The following is a 17,810-nucleotide window of genomic DNA, read 5'->3' on the forward strand; positions in this document are numbered from 1 at the left end:
TGACCTCAGCAGAGAGACTGCCAAGAAATCCAGGATCTGAGACAGCTAAATGAGAGCTGGAGGAGGCTAAAGGTGCCTACCCATAATTATTTGTGGCTTGATTATCATCCTTGAAAGCTTGTTGAAAACTGGAGAGTGTAGCAAGACAACCAAATAAACTAAAAGCTTAGTAGGTACTTCAGTGGGGACTTCCCAATTACAAGATAAACTTCCGTTTTCTTGCATAGTGGAGAGTGAACAGCACCTCCAGTCAGGAGACAGAAAATCATCAGAGCCTGAATTTTTCTGGAGACTGTTCTATAGACATGTAAAAAGTCCTTGGCTCATAGTAACCAGCTTGTAAGTTAACTCCCCATGAACATGTAAAAAAGGTCACTAAGTCTGGGATTCTGAGAGGTCTCTGAAGGGAGAGGTACATAGAAATTAGACATTGTGATAAGAATCTTAATTTGTTTCTGAATCTGGCCCTTAATCTTTTGCAAAAACCAGTGTCTAGTGGAAATTATTCAGGCAAGCACTGCATCAGTCCACTCTCATCTTTGTAAATACATCAATCCCTGAATATACAACAGGCAGCAAGAAAACACATTCTCTAAGGCTTCCCCACATAAATGTATAGATATAATCACAGTAGCAACTTTTCTGTTTGATATTTCATTTTCTATACTGCTTTTCAGCCATTCAGAAGCACAGTGCTGTAAGCAAATTAAATTTGTGATCACCAAAACATTTTTTGCAATGGATAAGACTTGTCTGCATGTGGTAATTTTTGAACATTTCTGTCTTTATAGAAGTGTACTGTTATCACAGTTCTGTGGTGATATTCAGAGTAACTGTAATAAATAAATAAATAAATGCTGCTAATATTCCCAGTTCTTGAGTTTGCAGACTTGAAATAATAAAAGCCTTATAAATATTTACATCTCACATCTTCAGAAGTGACTGCAATGTTTTGTAGCATTTTTCGGGCAAGGCTCATTTAATTTCATTTCACAGCTAGAATTAGAGGAGTACAAAATAAAACCATTTATTAGATTTGAGGAAATAATTTCCTCTGAAATATAAAGTCACTTCTATACCTTAGATGGTTTCTATTTAAGACACAACATCTTTAGGTTCTTAATGGCAGTTTCTAAAACACACAAGAAAAGAAATAGTCTTTACTTAAATAAAAATGTACTCATCATGAAGATCATATTTCATTTAATGCAACATAATGGAGAATCTGTGCAAAGGGTCAAAGTAATTATTAACTTCTACAACCCTGAGATTACCTCAGTTGGTTAGAGCATGGTGCTAATAATGCCAGGGCTATGGGCTTGGTTCCCATATGGGCCATTCAGTTAAGAGTTGGACTTGATGACCCTTGTGGGTCCCTTCCAACGAAGAATATTCTGTGCTTCTGTGATTGTCATATTTCTCTGAGACAAATAAGTATCTATTTGTCCTGTAGCTGTTCAATGTAAAACTCAAAAACTGTCCAAGAGAAAATAAAACAGACCCTAGATTTTATCCCTACCAGTACAATTAAAGCCCTGAAGTAGATAACAAGGAAAAAAACGGATCTTTGAAAAGATTGGAAAGCAACAAAAGAAGAACTGAATACACTTCCTTAGGTTTCAACAATTTGACACCTTCACTTAAAAAATCAGTTCCAGCTGATAAATGATAGTGATATTCTGTATCATGGATATGATCTATGGATATCAAACATTTCATAAGAACTAAGTAACTAAATAATAGAAATTTCAAAACTACAAAAATAGACATATATTCTGTGGATTAATATAAAAACTGCATTTTAACATCAGTAAACTAAAATATAAATAAATTGTTTTGTCAATAAAGTAATACAAATCTAATTCTCTTATTTATTCATGCATCACAATGACAGATCCCTAACAGCCCTTTTGGTTTATAAAAACTTTGTTGAGTTCTTCAGAGTAGTATGGATGTTTTCACATATAACTCCCAAAGTTTATAGGTTTGGTGTGCAGTTAGTTTGCAGTAATCTTATCTAACTCAATGTAGTGACCTTTGATGTCTAAAAACAATGAGTTGTATTTATTCACATTTTTATTGTATCACCTGCTCACGTGAGAGCTGAATGTAGCCAGCAAAGTTGGAGATATTGATCCTTCCTACATTTCTTGAGATTTTGTTTTCACTGAATCCTCTCTAAAGCCATTATACTTATGCTCATAAACAATCTTTGTCAATTTGCAATTTTCTTTGTAAAGTTGCAATTTTTAAGTGTTAAAGATTTTTCTTTGAAAGCTGACGTTGTCTTCAATGTTCATGGATCTCTTTTTAACTCATATTTGTCTCTTTAATTTTTTAATACAAAAAGCAGTTGTAGAAGAGAGTAACTTTCAGATACTTTCATCTTTTTGCCAAACCTATCCTACCTTCATCAGTCACTGTTTATGTTATACAGGAAAAAAGGTTAAATTTTCTTGTTTTTTATTTCTTTGCATGGGTTTTGGTTGGTTTGGTTTTTTGATTTTTAGTGAGTTTAATTTTACTTTGAAGCTGCCAGATTGGTCTATGGCATTATGAAATTCATCAATCTATCCTTCTAATGCTTCACCTTTTTATTTAGGAAAATGTGATTGCATTTGAAATTGATTTAAATGTTCATCTCTGATTGGAGGTTTTCTTCCAGTATTAAATGTGGTTCTGGTTTGGCATAGTGGATATAATATACCAGTTCCAGACTTGGGGCTCCTAGTGTCTCCCAGAGAAAGCATTTAAGCATTATAGACCTCAGATGTATCCGAGTGGATGATCTGGACATAGAGGGTTCCATGTCCTTGCAGCATCCCACAGTCCCTAGCATCAACACACTGGCTAAAACAGCAGGGCTGATGAAACTGGATGGCATCAGAATGGACTGATGCAACAAAAACATTCCCGTATGTTGTTCAGATTTTTTGTTTGTGCATTCATAGAGTTTTGGGGTTTGCTATTAGTTGCTATTTAGACATGTATGGACACACATCTGTAGATGTACTGCCTTTGCTCTGTGTAAAAGGGTCAAGTGATATTCCTCCTGATACTCCTTGACTTGTCTATAGTGAATTTCATCTCAGAAGGCATCAGTATGAGTTTTGAGGATCATGTCACAGAATTGATCCAAACCTGAATACTCCCCCTTCCATCCTTCACAAGTAGCAAATGTCTGTCTATCACTTCTTGAAAGCTGAGGCACTTCTGCCTTTTCCCATAAATACACCTACTAGTGCTTCCACAGAGCAGCAGGTCAGCTTTGTACTACTCTTACTTGACTGTGCCCCAAAAAGATCAATGTTTATATGAATGTTTAGTCCTTTGCTTTTTTATTGTTGACTCCTACATAATGAATTGAATCAAACAGAGCCATTGCCACGTAAAAAATGGGGCCTGTAAAAGCTCTCAGAGCAGACAGTCTGTAAGATGTCAATGTCTTCCATTAATCTTGAAACCACAAAAATTTAATTATTAAATAAGCTGTGGACATTTGACAACTTTCCTTGTCCATGGTCCTTCTATACAACAGACCTAAACTTTGGGATCATGTATGTCTCCTGCTTTCTCTTGCTGCTGGAAGTGGATAGGTGATATAGCTGGAGAAAAGGGCTCAACATGGCCCTGCTTGAGCAGGGTTGACCGCCAGAGATCCCTTCCAACCTCAACCCTGCCACAATTCTATGAAAGGCTTTGGGCAGAGTGTCTCAAAGCCACAAGTGTTTGAAATCTTTGGAGCTGGTGCATGTAGGATTTAGCTTGAGATTGCAAGTTATAGAATTGAGCAGTGCTTTTTTGAAATGACCTAACAGTCGTTCAACAGGTTTTGTTGAAAGCCAAGGTCATAACAAGTTGTTACGGTCAAAAGTCAAACCTACAAACTCTGTGGTTTTAATTACTGTTTAAATATAGAGACCAGTAGTGCATATTTAGTGGGTATTAAAGAAAATACATTACACTTCTGAAGTCACACTATGCTAAATCTCTATCGTGTATCTCTGAATGACCTCGTGTTTTAAAAAGTAGAAAGGGTCAGTTTTGTAATTCAAGATGCTGGTGTTGTAGAACGTCATTAATCTGTACTGATGCAAGGATAGCTTGTTGTGTACTTGATCATTAACCTGTATTAACACAGGGGCAGGATTGCTCCGCTTTGCCAATGGCAGCAAAATTAAGCTTAGCCCCTGCTTGTGCCTATGGGAAGGATGACTCTAAAAGGACCTAAGCTGTAATTAATACTTCCTCTTCTTCCGAGATCGCGGTGGAGCAGGAAAGGAAAGACATAGCTCGTAACTCTGCCCCTATGACACACACCAACCAGCAGAACTTCATCTTCCAGAAATCTTCTTAATGCACTCAGCAGCTACCATCTTGTGTCATTGTGGTTTGCACGAGCAAACGATTATGGGGCAGAGCCACACCTGAATTTGTGCCTGCATGTGGGGGAAGTGGCCGCCCACGTTCCCCAATTCCCTCGGGCAAACCGCCGTGAAAGAAGTGGCTGGGTGAGTCTGGAGGCAACCGTGATGCTGCTGATGGTGCTGTGGTCTCAGCTTTCATGTCATGGAGCACATGTGCTGTGTGTGGGATTTACTGCTAGGGAAGAGAGGCTGGCTCCCTAGTAATTAAGTTGGTCCATCCCAAATTTTATTTTCAAAGTCCTGTCAACTGTGTGTCTTATACACCACCTAATGCCCTGTCCCATTTTTGGCCTCAAGCGTACAGTTTTGGGCCACATTGCACAGCATGTGGACAGTTGATTCCTGGAATGGCAGATTTGGGGTTGGTGCTGTCTAGTGTATTTTGCTTTGCAAATCCTACACAGAAATAGAAGACATGGTACCCTCTCCATTTCAGATGTTAATAATACAAAAACCATAGGAGGAAGTAAGCAGGGTCTTGATTTTGCCCTTCCTGCTACATCTTATGCCCAGCCCACTTTCCTGTTGAACAAGAGTAGAGGAAAATTGCTTTGTTGAGTTTTTGTGCAGGGTACACCATGCTGGAGATAAGGTATCCCTGAGCCACAGTATGAACCTCCTTTTCCTCTGAGATGGCTCAGCTATCTAAGATCATAATCAAAATTGTAGTAAACTAAGAAAACAGTAAGTGCAATGTGGTGGTTTGGGCTAGGCCTTCCTTGGTGACCAGTTTGTAACCAAGGAAGGGTCCAGATTTATCCAGTATTCCCTACAATTTTTAGGTCAACCAGATTATAAGAAGAAAGGAGGAGAGGCCTTCGCTCTTTTTCCTTCCGGCAGCTTGGAGGTGCAGGTTCCCTGCTGTCGGGTCTGCCGTGTTGGGGAGCGAGACCTGGTTAGGCCTTGTCGACCTTGGGAGGTGGAGGTTGCCGGCGATCGGTCCAGAGCGACTCTCTGTTGTCCCAAGGAAAGTGTGAGATATTTCCTTGCTAACTCTTTTAGTTACTAGATCTCGGGCCACTAATCGGGATATATATATATATATATATATATATATATATTTTATTTTGGTTTTGTTCCTTTTCCCTTCCCCCTTCCCTTTCCCTTGGGAAATTGTATATATTTTAATTGTATATAAGTGTAACATAGGTGTAAATATATTTATATATATCACTTTAGCTGTCTCTCTCTCTCGTTTCGGGTTTTCTTAGTTTTTTTCTCCCTCTTCTCCCTGAGGTTTTTGGGGGGGGGGACTTCTGATGGTAAGGTTTGGAGACTTGGCAGGGAGCCAGCTTCAAACCATATCAGTGCAATAATGAACTTTATCCATTTATCTTGAAACCACTAATTTAGTTTTAATTGTAAATAAATATTTTTTCCAGTTAAGACTGAATGCCAGCCATTGTTAAAGACTGCTCTGAAAAGTCAGGTGACTAACCCAGCACGGATGGCTTCATACTACAGATGTAAGAGCTCCATGTTGAATGTAGTAGAAACACTGCAAAGAATTTTAAAGGATACCTTCTATTATATTTGAGGTGAAAGCTGTATTGTTCACACTAACTATTCTTCTTCATAATAGACTATACAGAATCATGTATGGTGAAGCAACAAATTCTTGGTTCTATGAGTTCTTCCTACAGAAATATACAAATCAATTACTCCTGAGGGGATGAGGCTATTTTTTGTTTCTGTTACTGTTTGGTTTTGGGGAGTTACCGAGTTTACAATTACACATTTAGAAAGGATCTAATTTTAGCATTAAAAAGTTTATTTAGATCTTCTTTGTGAACAACTTATTAGATAAACTATTAAAGTTTTCAGATTTCCCACCAGGGAGATAAGGATTTCTATAACTGAATGGATTCTTTAAAAATACTGCAGTATTACAAATATGGAAAAAAGGGCTGATGTCCATTGTGCAAGGCAATTTTATATCTTTCAACTGTCAGATCTTGGAAAAAACTTTCAGAAAGCTTGGAAATAAAATTTTTAACCATTTTAATTTCTATTTGAAGCAACTTTTTATTTTTCTTTTTGAGAACGCTGAAACTGTATGGTGCTTTACACTCCTGTTCTTTCTGTTCTTCACAGGCCTTGGCTCTGATGTCAGCCTGTTTAGGATTTGTTCAGGTCAATGTTGCTGCGGAACCAGGAGAGGGAGCACAGCATTGTCGCTTCTTGGTCATGCTGTAGAGGCAACTTGGATTATTTCCCAGAGGAAAACCACTAAATCTGTTTTTAGAGGAGGCATTGTGGAATCTTTTTTTCCTTCTCTTTTTCTTCCCCCCGAGTTTTTTTAATAATATTTAATTAGAGGAAATTATAAACTTGATATTTTCATCAATTCCTATCAAACAAAAAAAATGTTTGCAATTTTATGAATGGCTGGTATAGTATTTAAAGATTTTTAAAATTTTTAAGGAGTATTTTTGCATTTTCTTCTGCAGCCACGGAGGAAGGTGAAGTTTACCAGAATCCAAATATAGCAGAAAAACTTGAATCATTTCAGTCTAGTATTAGAAAGTGGTTTTTAGCATGTTTTTATAGTTTTATTCTAATTTCAGTTCATATATTTACTTAGTAATTTTCAGGTATTAAAAACGTTATTTTAAAGATACAAAAGGGGCATAAATTCTCTCCAACTTTTTAATAGTAATTGTTAGAAATCTCCGTATCTCACTTCTGTCATAATTTCTTAGATTTCTCAGTTATAATTTCTTATACCACTTAAATGTTCCTGACTTTATAGAGAAGATCATCAGAAAATGCCTTGTTTCACCCTGACAGTCATTTCTACCATTTAATCTGTAGACGTAGGAGAGTTGCATTGCTTTCCTGTAGCAGGACTTGGATTAAGCTTTTTTAACAATTCCCCAAATAAAATTCAAGTGTATAATCTGTGTGATGGCTTTGTGATACTGAAAAAAAAAGATCCACTCTTATGCCTTTGGTTTTGCCTGAACTAGCTTCTGTGTGGGATTTGTGGGAGTAGACATTTGCAAGTGAAGTGTAGCATTATGATCTTGGTCTTGTCCTCTTGAATAAATGTAGTTTAGTACTGCAGCTACTCTTCAAACTTTGGCTCTTCTATTACCCCCTGTAAGATAAATTGCACCCTAGTAAATGAATGGAGTTTTGACATCACAGAAATGTGAGTAGATTTTGCCATAGATTTTAATGAAGCCAGCTTTTTTTCTTAGTTTCTTTCATGCCAATGTCTGTCTTTAAATAGTACCATACGTGTTCCTTCAAATTTATTCCTAATTTCAGCGTTCTTTGCAGAAATGCCATGGGTGATCAGATTATTAATGATGTTTATTTGTATTTGAAATTAATTTTACAGATCCTATTGACTAGGTTTGAACTTGAGGTCCCAAAGGCATTAACTCAGGAAAATTCCACAAATAGAATTATTTTTGTTGGCATCAAAATAACATAGGGAGAATATTACTTACACTGTATTTTGGATATGCTAGTGAATGTATTATATTTTGAGGACATATTCCTGTGCTGATACCTCAGGATGGTCACGTTCCCCAATCAAAAAGTTTATGCTTTAGCATAGTTGGAGCCAATGGAACTGCAGCCTGCAGGAAAGGATTTGTAAATGCCTATTGAGAACTGTAGGATGAAGATATGCCCTGTAACAAAAGAATCATAACATGGTGGAGTTTTTTAAAATTTTCAGTGTAATGAGAAAAAAGGTCAGCAGAGTCCCTACCCTGGACTACAAGAGAGCAAACTTTAAGTTACTCAGGGAGCTAGTTTGCAATGCCCCCCCTTTAGTAGGACATAGGACTGTCTATGAGAGCAGGTCAGTTTTGAAGAGCCACCTTTTAAAAGTAAAGGAGCAGGCCATGCCACGGTATCATAAGTCAAGCAAGCAGGGTAGAAGACTGCTTTGGCTGAACAGGGAACTCCTTTTGTCACTTGAGTGGGAGGAGAAATCATATGTTCTCTGGAAGTGAGGGCAGACTTCGCAGGAAGATCACAGAGCTGTAGTTCACATGTGTAGGGAGAAAAGGCAGAGGCATTTAATGCTTTTTTTGGCTTAGTCTTTAATATTACTGCAGGATTTTTCTAAATATATATATTAAAAAAAAAAAAAGAAAATAAAACATTCAGTACATCTGATAAAAGAAAGCTGCTTTTGTTTGGTTTTTTTGTTGCTTTATCTTTCCCCTCTACAAAAAGCTGAAGATGACAATCACTTTTTATACAGTTCCATAAAGCACCTGGTCTACAATGATTATTTTCTTTTTGCATCTAACTTCTTATTAAATTGCCTTTTTTTCTTTCCTCTTCCCATATTGCAGCACAGGCCCATCATGTATATCAGTCATGTGGTGTGACAGAAAAATAACTCTTGCAAAAACTCTCCTATTTTCCCACTAGGGGGAGGGCTCTCCCAAAATGCTCATGGGAGACGGTTGCACCGACCGAGACTCTTCTGCTCTAAACAGGCCTTTATAGGAATGTTTTGGGCCAATGGTAAAGGCTAGCCTTCAGTGAAGTGAAATAAATTGAAGTGAAATAAAATAAATAAAATTAAATAAATTAAGTGAAATCTCTGTCAGGTTTTAAAAAAAAGAATTGTAAATTGGTATTTGCTCTTTTTTTCCCTTTTTTTCCTGTTTTTTTTTCTTTTTTGTGTGGTTTGTTTGGGGTTTTTTTTTGTTACATATTTGCTGGGGAGTTTATTCAAAAAAACACCTTATGCACACTCTGAGGAATGAAGCTGGCAAAATTTTAGATATATAATTTTTGGAAATGTAAGAATAAACACAATTTGTACACAAGTATTTATATCTTCATTATCATCTGTAGTAATATGTCCACGAAACTGTTGGCTCAGTAAACCTTGACTGTGTTACAAATCTGAAGCCAAACACTTGCACCAGCGCTCAGTAAATATGTTGTTCAACTAAAAATAGAAGTTACTGTCATCAGCAAGAGGTATCCATGATGGAATGATATTTCCTATAAATATACTAAGATACATGTGGAATAGTTTAATGTATTGAAGTATACATAAACAAACCAAAGGACAGAGGTTTGAATGCAGGAAGTAAGATCAATAGAAAAGGAAGTTCAAGGGAAACTTCTCTGCTAGTTAAATTCCCTAATACTGTGCTTTGATTAAAAAAAAAAATCAACAACAAAGTTTCTTGTTTGTTGAGCAACTGTTACATTAAGAACTTGTACAGTACCATCCCTACATAAGTCAATCAATTTTAGGAAGAATTTGAACAGGAATTGAATTTCTTCTAATAGTTAATAATATCAGCCTGTGGTTTGAAGTATCTAAATTTCAATTTTCTGTCTGAGATACTTGAAAAGGGGCAAATTTTCAGAGCGTGATTGCTTAGTATTTTCTGATTATAGCATTTTCTCAAAACCAGGCACATTTATAATTCAGGTAAGGTTTCCAAAAACTCATTCAAAATAACTGACGACACTTTAAAATTTAGGTGATGGAGTTAGAGATAAGAATGTTTTATAAAGAATAATTTAATTCTTTTCTATAATCCTTTTTATGTTTCCACGCTGATCTCTAATCAGAAAATCATGGTTAGAAATTATTTTGATATTCACGTTGAGGAACATACGTGGTGCCGGTAGCTCGGGTTGCAGTTGCAGTGAGAGCTGAATGTTGAGCTCTGCGTGTTGGGAAGCCCAGGAAAGAGGCCCTGAACTGTCGATCCGTTGCATAACAAAGGGCACAGGGATTTCCAGCCCACCCAGGGGACCTGACTCTGAGCCCAGAGACGAGGGCTCAGCTGGAAGACACCAGAGGTTACCAGCACAGACTGTGAGAGTATAAAAGCCCAGGGAGCCCTTCGTTCAGGGTTCCTCCTCGGAGGCATCAGCTTGAGCTGTTTTTCTGTTGTTGCACCGTGCATGATTATTTTAAGGATTCAGATGTCTAGGACGGTGTTATGGGAAACCTGGGTTTGAGCCAGTAAAGCAACCTGGTCTGACTGTCAGTGTGGGGTGTGTAGGGAGTCAAGTAGGGTACCCATCGGCTCACAGGAGGTGCCCACAGCAAAGGGGCTTCTGTCCCAGCACTGATAGTCTGGTGGTGGGAGTGTGACTGCCAGAGTGGCTCCTGGATGGTCAGACAGGGAGGTTTCCTTAACATTCAGATAGCTTTGGCAAAACTCACACATAAAAATTACATCAGAAGTTTTAAAAATATTTTTGAGGATAACAGTATGTATAAAAGTGCTGATAATAATGCAGTTTACAGTCACAGATTATAACAGAACTTCTACAGAAATAATTCCTTTAAATTTACTTGCCATGAAAGCATAGATACAGGAACACAGAAAGGGATTTCTTTCAGCACCAGAATCCCACTCCTGTCAACATTTATTGAAATCTTGTTGGTTTAAAAAACAGCACTCCTCACTATTTATTGAAGAGGGTTTTGAAAGCCTGTGGATAGATACCATGTCAAATTAGGAGGAAGCAAGAGGAAGACCCAGCTCTGCTGACTGAGGAGGCCTCAGCTAAGCCCTGCGAGGAAAATACCAGCTGGCTTTGAAGTCCAGCCAGATTTAGGTGGGTTAAATTAATTCATGTATGGCCCTATTAGAGTCAATTTGCAAATGGAGTCAGTGGGCAGTTTTAGCTAAGGGCACGATATGACTTTGGAAGAGATAATCTAATTTTTCTTTGGCAAAAGTTATAAAGTTAATAAGCTGTAACTTAAGTGGAGTACAGTTAATCTACACGCACACACACACAAACCATTTTAATAAGTGAAATTAAAGTGACATCTTAGCATTCAACAAAAACCTGGAGACATTTTCTATTGATTTTTTCAAGGGTATAGCCCAAGATTATTTGGGTGATATATAGCCCAATATCTATGTAGCCAAAATAATCTAATACATATACAATAATTGTTGTATTAAAGGATAATGAGCAGGAAGAGAAAATAAAGAACTTTCATATAGTTAGACAATAAAAAAGTTGTTGGCCAGATATACCGTCTACACTTGGCCTTTTTTCACTGTAGTTCTGGCATTTTCTAGTTGGTTGATGTCATATTTCTCTGTTATTTATTGATCCTCAAACGCACGTTTGTTTTTGTGCAAATACATAGAAAGTAGCCATGTTCATGCCTAAACATTATCCACAACATTAGCTACTTATACTTTGAGACATACACAAAGCAATAAAGTACAAGGCCATACAGGGGGAAGAGAGAGACACACAATGAAGACACAAGAAGAGCGTTGGATGAGGAAGGAGAATTATTTGGTTCATAACGTTACAAGCACTTCCCTAAATATCTGTAGCACAATCTATAATAGAATTACCCATATGCATCTCCTGGTGCTCAATATACAGCTGTGCTTGCTGCCAGCTTTACAGCTAGGCTCTGTCAGAGAGCATCAACTGTGGGATACTCCACAAAGCCAGTGGGGCTGGGAGCTGTGAGTGATGGTGGGGCTGGGAGCTGTGAGTGATGGTGGGGCTGGCAGGGCAGCAATCCCCATCACCCAAACAAGGAGAAAAGAGGAGACATGGTGATGGTAACCAGGTCAGCCAGCAATCCAGGCTGCTGGACATGTCCATGAGGATGAGGCAGGTCTGGGGTCAAGGAAAGTCAGGTCAGTGGGTGGGCATTGTGTCTGTGACAGCAACCAAGGTCAGCCACCCTCCAGTGATCTCCAGGCAAGTCCATAGTGGTGAGCCAAGTCCAAAGTCATGGTCCTAGTGTAATGGACAAATGGATCAGAAGAGGATTCTTGCAGCCATTCAAAATAATTATATATTGCAGGGGTTTTTTTTGTTGTTTTAGTCAGCATTTCATCTCGAGTATTGAAGCACTGTTGTTGCCAGCAACAAATGCTACCTTGCTGTTTTTCTACTTGATTGTTTCCATTTTTTAAAATACCTACAAATTACAGCTGATGCTGAGAACTTTGTCAGTCAGAATGTCAATGCATAGTGAAAGATAGAAGCAGAGAAGTTTAAAAGCTAAACAGAAAATACCAATAACAGCCCCATTTTCCAAGTGAGGAGCAGCAGTCGGTCAAAGTTATACAAGGAGACCTGAACTCAATTTCACAATTTCTGTGCAAAACAAGCTTTGTGTCCATCATTTGGCAATTGAGTGTTTCAGGTTCTCTGGTAGCAACTGGCAGTTGAGGATTCCTAGCTGGAAGTGGCCATGACACACTGGTGTCAGTACTAGGGGATTTCTCTTCTCTGATCAAACTGGGATTTTCACTACTTGAGCAGCATGAGACTGCAATGGTGATGTTTACATTATTAGACCCAGGAACATTTTCTTATTCCTCAGGAAAGATGCACAGCCAGTTGCAAGGCAGAGGCAGATGGTGGCATTCATACCTTACTCATTTCTGAGGGAAACAAAGAGGCACTGAAACTAGACAGAAACCAGAGAGCCACGGACGCCTCCATGCCAGTTTTCCCCAGCAGGTCAGGCTAGACATAGACACAGGGACTTACATAGCTGTTTAAGCCTTATCCTGAGCAGAAACGCTTTTTGAATTGAGGCTTTTCCTGCCATCACTTAGTCCTCAAGTCCCTTAGTTTTCTCACTATTGTTTAGCCTCTTCCTGCTGCACACACTGATTGGTGGGTAACACGGAGAATTTCTGATGCCCCATCCCTGGCAGTGTTCAAAGCCAGGCTTGATGGGGCTTTGAGCAACATGATCTAGTGTAAAGTGTCCCTGCCCATGGCAGAGGGATTGATCCAGATGGCCTTTAAAGGTCCCTTCCAACCCAAAACATTCTATGATTTTAGAAATACTGTATCCAGTTTTGGACTCCCCAGTACTGGAAACTGGGGTGAGTTCAGTGGAAAGCCACCAGAGTGGTTGGGGCTGAAGCACTTGGCCTCTGAGAAGATGCTGAGGACCAGAGCTTGTTCAGCCTGCAGAAGCGATAGATTCAGGGATAACAGCAGCCCCCAGTGCCTGTGGGGAGGTGAGCAAGATGAAGCCTTGTTCCTCACAGTAGTGCATGGTGAGATGAGAAGAGACAACAGGCACAAACTGAAATAGACTGGAAATAAGAAAGAATTTTTTCCACATGAGGACAGTCAGGCAGGGGAGCAGGCTGCCCAGGGAGGTTGTGCCATCTCTGTCCTTTGAGGTGGTCAAGATATGACTAGACACAACACTGAGCAACTTCATCTGACTTCAGTGAGCTGGAGGTTGGAGTGGAGACTTACTAAGGTCCTTTACAGCCTGAATGATCCTGTGTGTTTATGATCTGTGTCTCTGTTAGTCACTTTGGTCTCCCTTTATGATAAACAACATTTCTAGGAAGTGATTAATTTGACCTATTTATTATGAGTATTTATTATAACTGAGAGGAATGGTGCTGTACAACTGTTTCTTCATTATGAAGACAGCTAACTGAGATCTAATTATCAATATGTTAAGTGTCCAAAATTAGGTCAGGTGGATCCCATCTGGGTGTATGTGCTCCCTGAAGGGCCCAGTCAGATACCAGGGAGGGAAGGAAGAAGTTATTTCTGTACAGTGTTATAGCAGTTACAACACTTGCTCCAAGTGAAAGATATCTGAAATCTGGACTGTATTCCCCAAAATCTTATATTTTGATCCAAAACCTCATTGATACCAAACTAATAAATGTGTATAGCATGGAATTTTCAATCTCTCTGTTAATTCTGTCTGTTTTCTTACCATTTCTTTCCCTGGGTCCTTATGCCTTGAACAGGGCCGTGCCCTCTGCCCTCTCTTCCATGGAGCTATGGCTTCTTCCTGAACAAACCACAGGACCAGCTCTCCCTGTTCCTCAGGAAATGTATGGCTGCTATTAAGCCTATTACTAGTTTTTCTTGACACCAGCAAAATTATTAGTAGCTCATTTAGGTGCTTCTGCTGGGACTTTGATTTCTGGCAAAGGGACACAGTCTGAATTTTAAATCCAATTGCTTAAAAATACCTTTCTTCATGTAATTTGTAAATAGGCTGCAGAAATAACATTCATGCTACCACAGCACCTTGCTCTTTTTACCAGTGTAACAGTAAGTCAACATAACCTGTTTATATATACATTTTGTAGCTGTCAATATAGACATAAAAAACACCGGTATGTTTATTTATGTTACTAGTAATGTGTTGGCAACAAACAATACAATTGAGTACATCAATAAATTATCATAGGGATAACACTGTTGATTTTTCCTTGAATACTCCATTCAGGTTATATATGTGTCGGGGTTGACAGAGAACCTGTCAGCAGCCTGGCAATTAGTGACGAGGAATGTAAACAACTTTTAGGAAATATTTACTGTAATGCCGGACAGAACAAACGTAATGCAGCCCAGACCAAAGGTCACCAATCAAAATGTGTATAGTGTCACCAATAGCATGTCACAGCATGGACAGTGTCTTCAGTGTCACCAATAAGAGTGTGTGCAGTGTCTACAGTTTTTTATGCTTGAGACTTTTGACCAATTGTGTTGTGGCACGATAGTGTACAAAGAGTATAAAAGAAACACTTGAGAGCAATAAACAGCTTCCTGTTCACCTTACACCTGGACTACGTCTGATATCTGTGTTGCTTTGGCCGTTCCGACATTATCAGCGACATATACGTATGAAAAAGATCAGTAGTTTTCTATCCATTTCACTGTGTGGATCTTCTATACAGGAGAAAAATATCCCAGAGTTAAGCTTACTAGAAGCACCCTTGCTATTCTAGGCTATTTTTATTACAAAGAGTCCACAAATCCCAGGGAGTGTCAATATCAGTCTGATTTCTAGACTTTTCAAAAGCATGTCTTTAGCTTAACTATAACCATGGTTTTTCATGCCTTTTTAATATTCTGTGCTTTATGAACTTTGACTTGTTTTTCATGTGTATTCATTATACCAAGACACTTTATGTTGCTTTTCTTCTATCACTTTGCTCATTAGTACCATTTTCCTTTGTGATTGAAGGAACATCATCATCTTTGCTTGTAGTAATTCAAAGCAAGAATATGATACTGCATTTGAAAATGCAGGTCTTCCTGACACAATTCTGGCTGCTATGTGGTGTATTTTGTCTTCAAACATTAGCGCCCCAAGGCACATGTGTGGCTGAAACTTGGGTATGTGTATTTCCTTTTGAAATACATCCTTTCATTTTGTTTGCACTGCTAATTCACAACAGGGTGCAGAGTCAGGATTCCTGAGCGCAGAAATAAGGACTGATCACCGTTCTTTTATTTCAGCATCTTATTGACAGACATGTACATTTTGTTTCCGTAATTATTGTAAATTGTAGACTTCATACATATTGACAGATTAGTATTGTACTAGACTATTATAGAAAACTCTAATTTAGAGACTGATTTGCATCTATTTGGCTTTGCATCTATTTTGCTAATCTATTATGAGGGAAATACCTCCTAAATAACAAAACTGGTAAAAAAAATATATCCATTGAAGTACCATGCTTGTTGGTATATACAATGTAGATTAAATGAAAAGTATTTCAGATGAAAACCCTGAGATTAGCTCAATTGGTTAAAGCACAGTGGTAACAAGCCATGGTTGTGGGTCCATTCACTTATGAGTTGGACTCGATCCTTGTGGGTCCCTTCCAACTCAGAATATTCTGTGATTCTGTGAAAATATGTAACTCCTGTGACTTCACAGAAATTAAGTGGGTGCTTAAATTCAAGAATACAAGTAGTCCTACCAAGTCTCAGATTTAGCTAGCTTGAGTACTTGCATTGCTTTAAATACTAGTTACATACATAGGAAACTGAGAATGCTTAGAACTTTTAAGATGTGTTCAGCTTTCCTTAGAGTTAGGATGCTACTTGGACTCAGATGCATATGTCTCTAGAATTAGAGTGTATTTTATCCTGGGTTAGGACGAAAGGCATAGAAGTTGTTTGCTTGGGCCCATTTTTATTATTAGAAAAACGAACAGAAAGATAAAATTAGCAAAGAATTGTTTTAAAACCAAGTGTAAACATAAACACCCCTCCCAAGCCTTTAACAACTGAGTAGATAAAATTACATCTCAAATACCCATCAAATAATGTTGCCTTCACTTTCCCTTTGTGAAAATTATATTCTTCAAAAGTCAAATAATTCTATTTTTCTGTCTTCAGCCTTGAAAGCGCTTATATATGTTCTTACATTTCAGACATCTCAATGTTCTCCTGTAAAATTTATTCTTGGGAAAAGATATGCAGGATAAGTTTTGATGAAGAATTACCTGAAAGAATATTTGAGCTATATTTTACAAATTTCCCTCCTACCTGCTTCACTCAATACCCATGCTTCATTATATGTCATAAGATATTCTTCTGTATTATGCCATAGATCTGTCATAGAAAGCAAGCACTGTTCATAATTATCTTTTTTTATTATTGTTACTTGGCAACATTAATGCAAGGTCTTCATTGGAACATCTGCCATACACAGGAATCTTTCTGTACTAGCATATTTCAGATATTTGCCTGAGGGTTGCTGCAGGAGAGTCACATTTTCTCTGTAGGAATCTTATTTGTCACTCAGCAAAATTAATCACTATTATGTCACCTGAATTTTTCTTTCAAATATTAGTTTTGACATGAGTGGCCTACGACAGATCTTGTTAGCCTACGTTTACTTTTTTCATGCCGGTATTGTTATAATTATCCATTTAGGATTAAAAGACTTCTCTTCTTCTTTATTTTTTTCTTAAATTTTTTCTTGACAGAGAAAACTGTCAAGATTTACAGATCACTCTTTATTCAAGATTTTTACTGAACTCACTCCAATAATTAATTTTGAGCTATCTCTAGATATGCAACCCTGCAACTTCTCTTTCCATTAAATTGAACCAGTCAGTACGTTTTGTGGATATACGCTGAATAATCCCCTACTTGAATGGCAAAAGTTAAAATAAATACTATTAAAATGTGCTCTCCTACAAGCCTTCTATATTTTTTCATTAAAGGTCTGATTGTTAAAACTGATATTCATGTCCTTAGTAATTAAAGAAGACATTGCTCAAATATGCAAACAATTATGCCTATACTTCTCCTGCAAAAAATATGCTATGATAAAATAGAAAGTGATCCTTGATCAGGACACTATCACTTGAAGTCCTGTGACTATTTGAGAGAGGAGAGATGTTTAGAAACATGGATTTCAGTCCTGATTTATATGTAAAAACTTGCTAAACAGTAATCTGGAGTAACTAGACAGATTTTTTTTTTTTTGGTGTGGCTATGGATAATAAAAAAAAATCATACCAGATTGTTGCTTGTTTCATTTTTTAGAAAAAGAAAAGATAATGACTGTGATTGTCATTTATAATTTCCATTAAGAGGTCCTAATAACATATTTTGTGTTTTGATGATGGCTAAATAAAAAATTAA

The sequence above is a fragment of the Pipra filicauda genome, unplaced genomic scaffold, assembly GCF_003945595.2.
Source record: "Pipra filicauda isolate LSUMZ 115617 unplaced genomic scaffold, ASM394559v2 scaffold97_size2427393_pilon, whole genome shotgun sequence".
Classification (NCBI taxonomy): Eukaryota; Metazoa; Chordata; class Aves; order Passeriformes; family Pipridae; genus Pipra; species Pipra filicauda.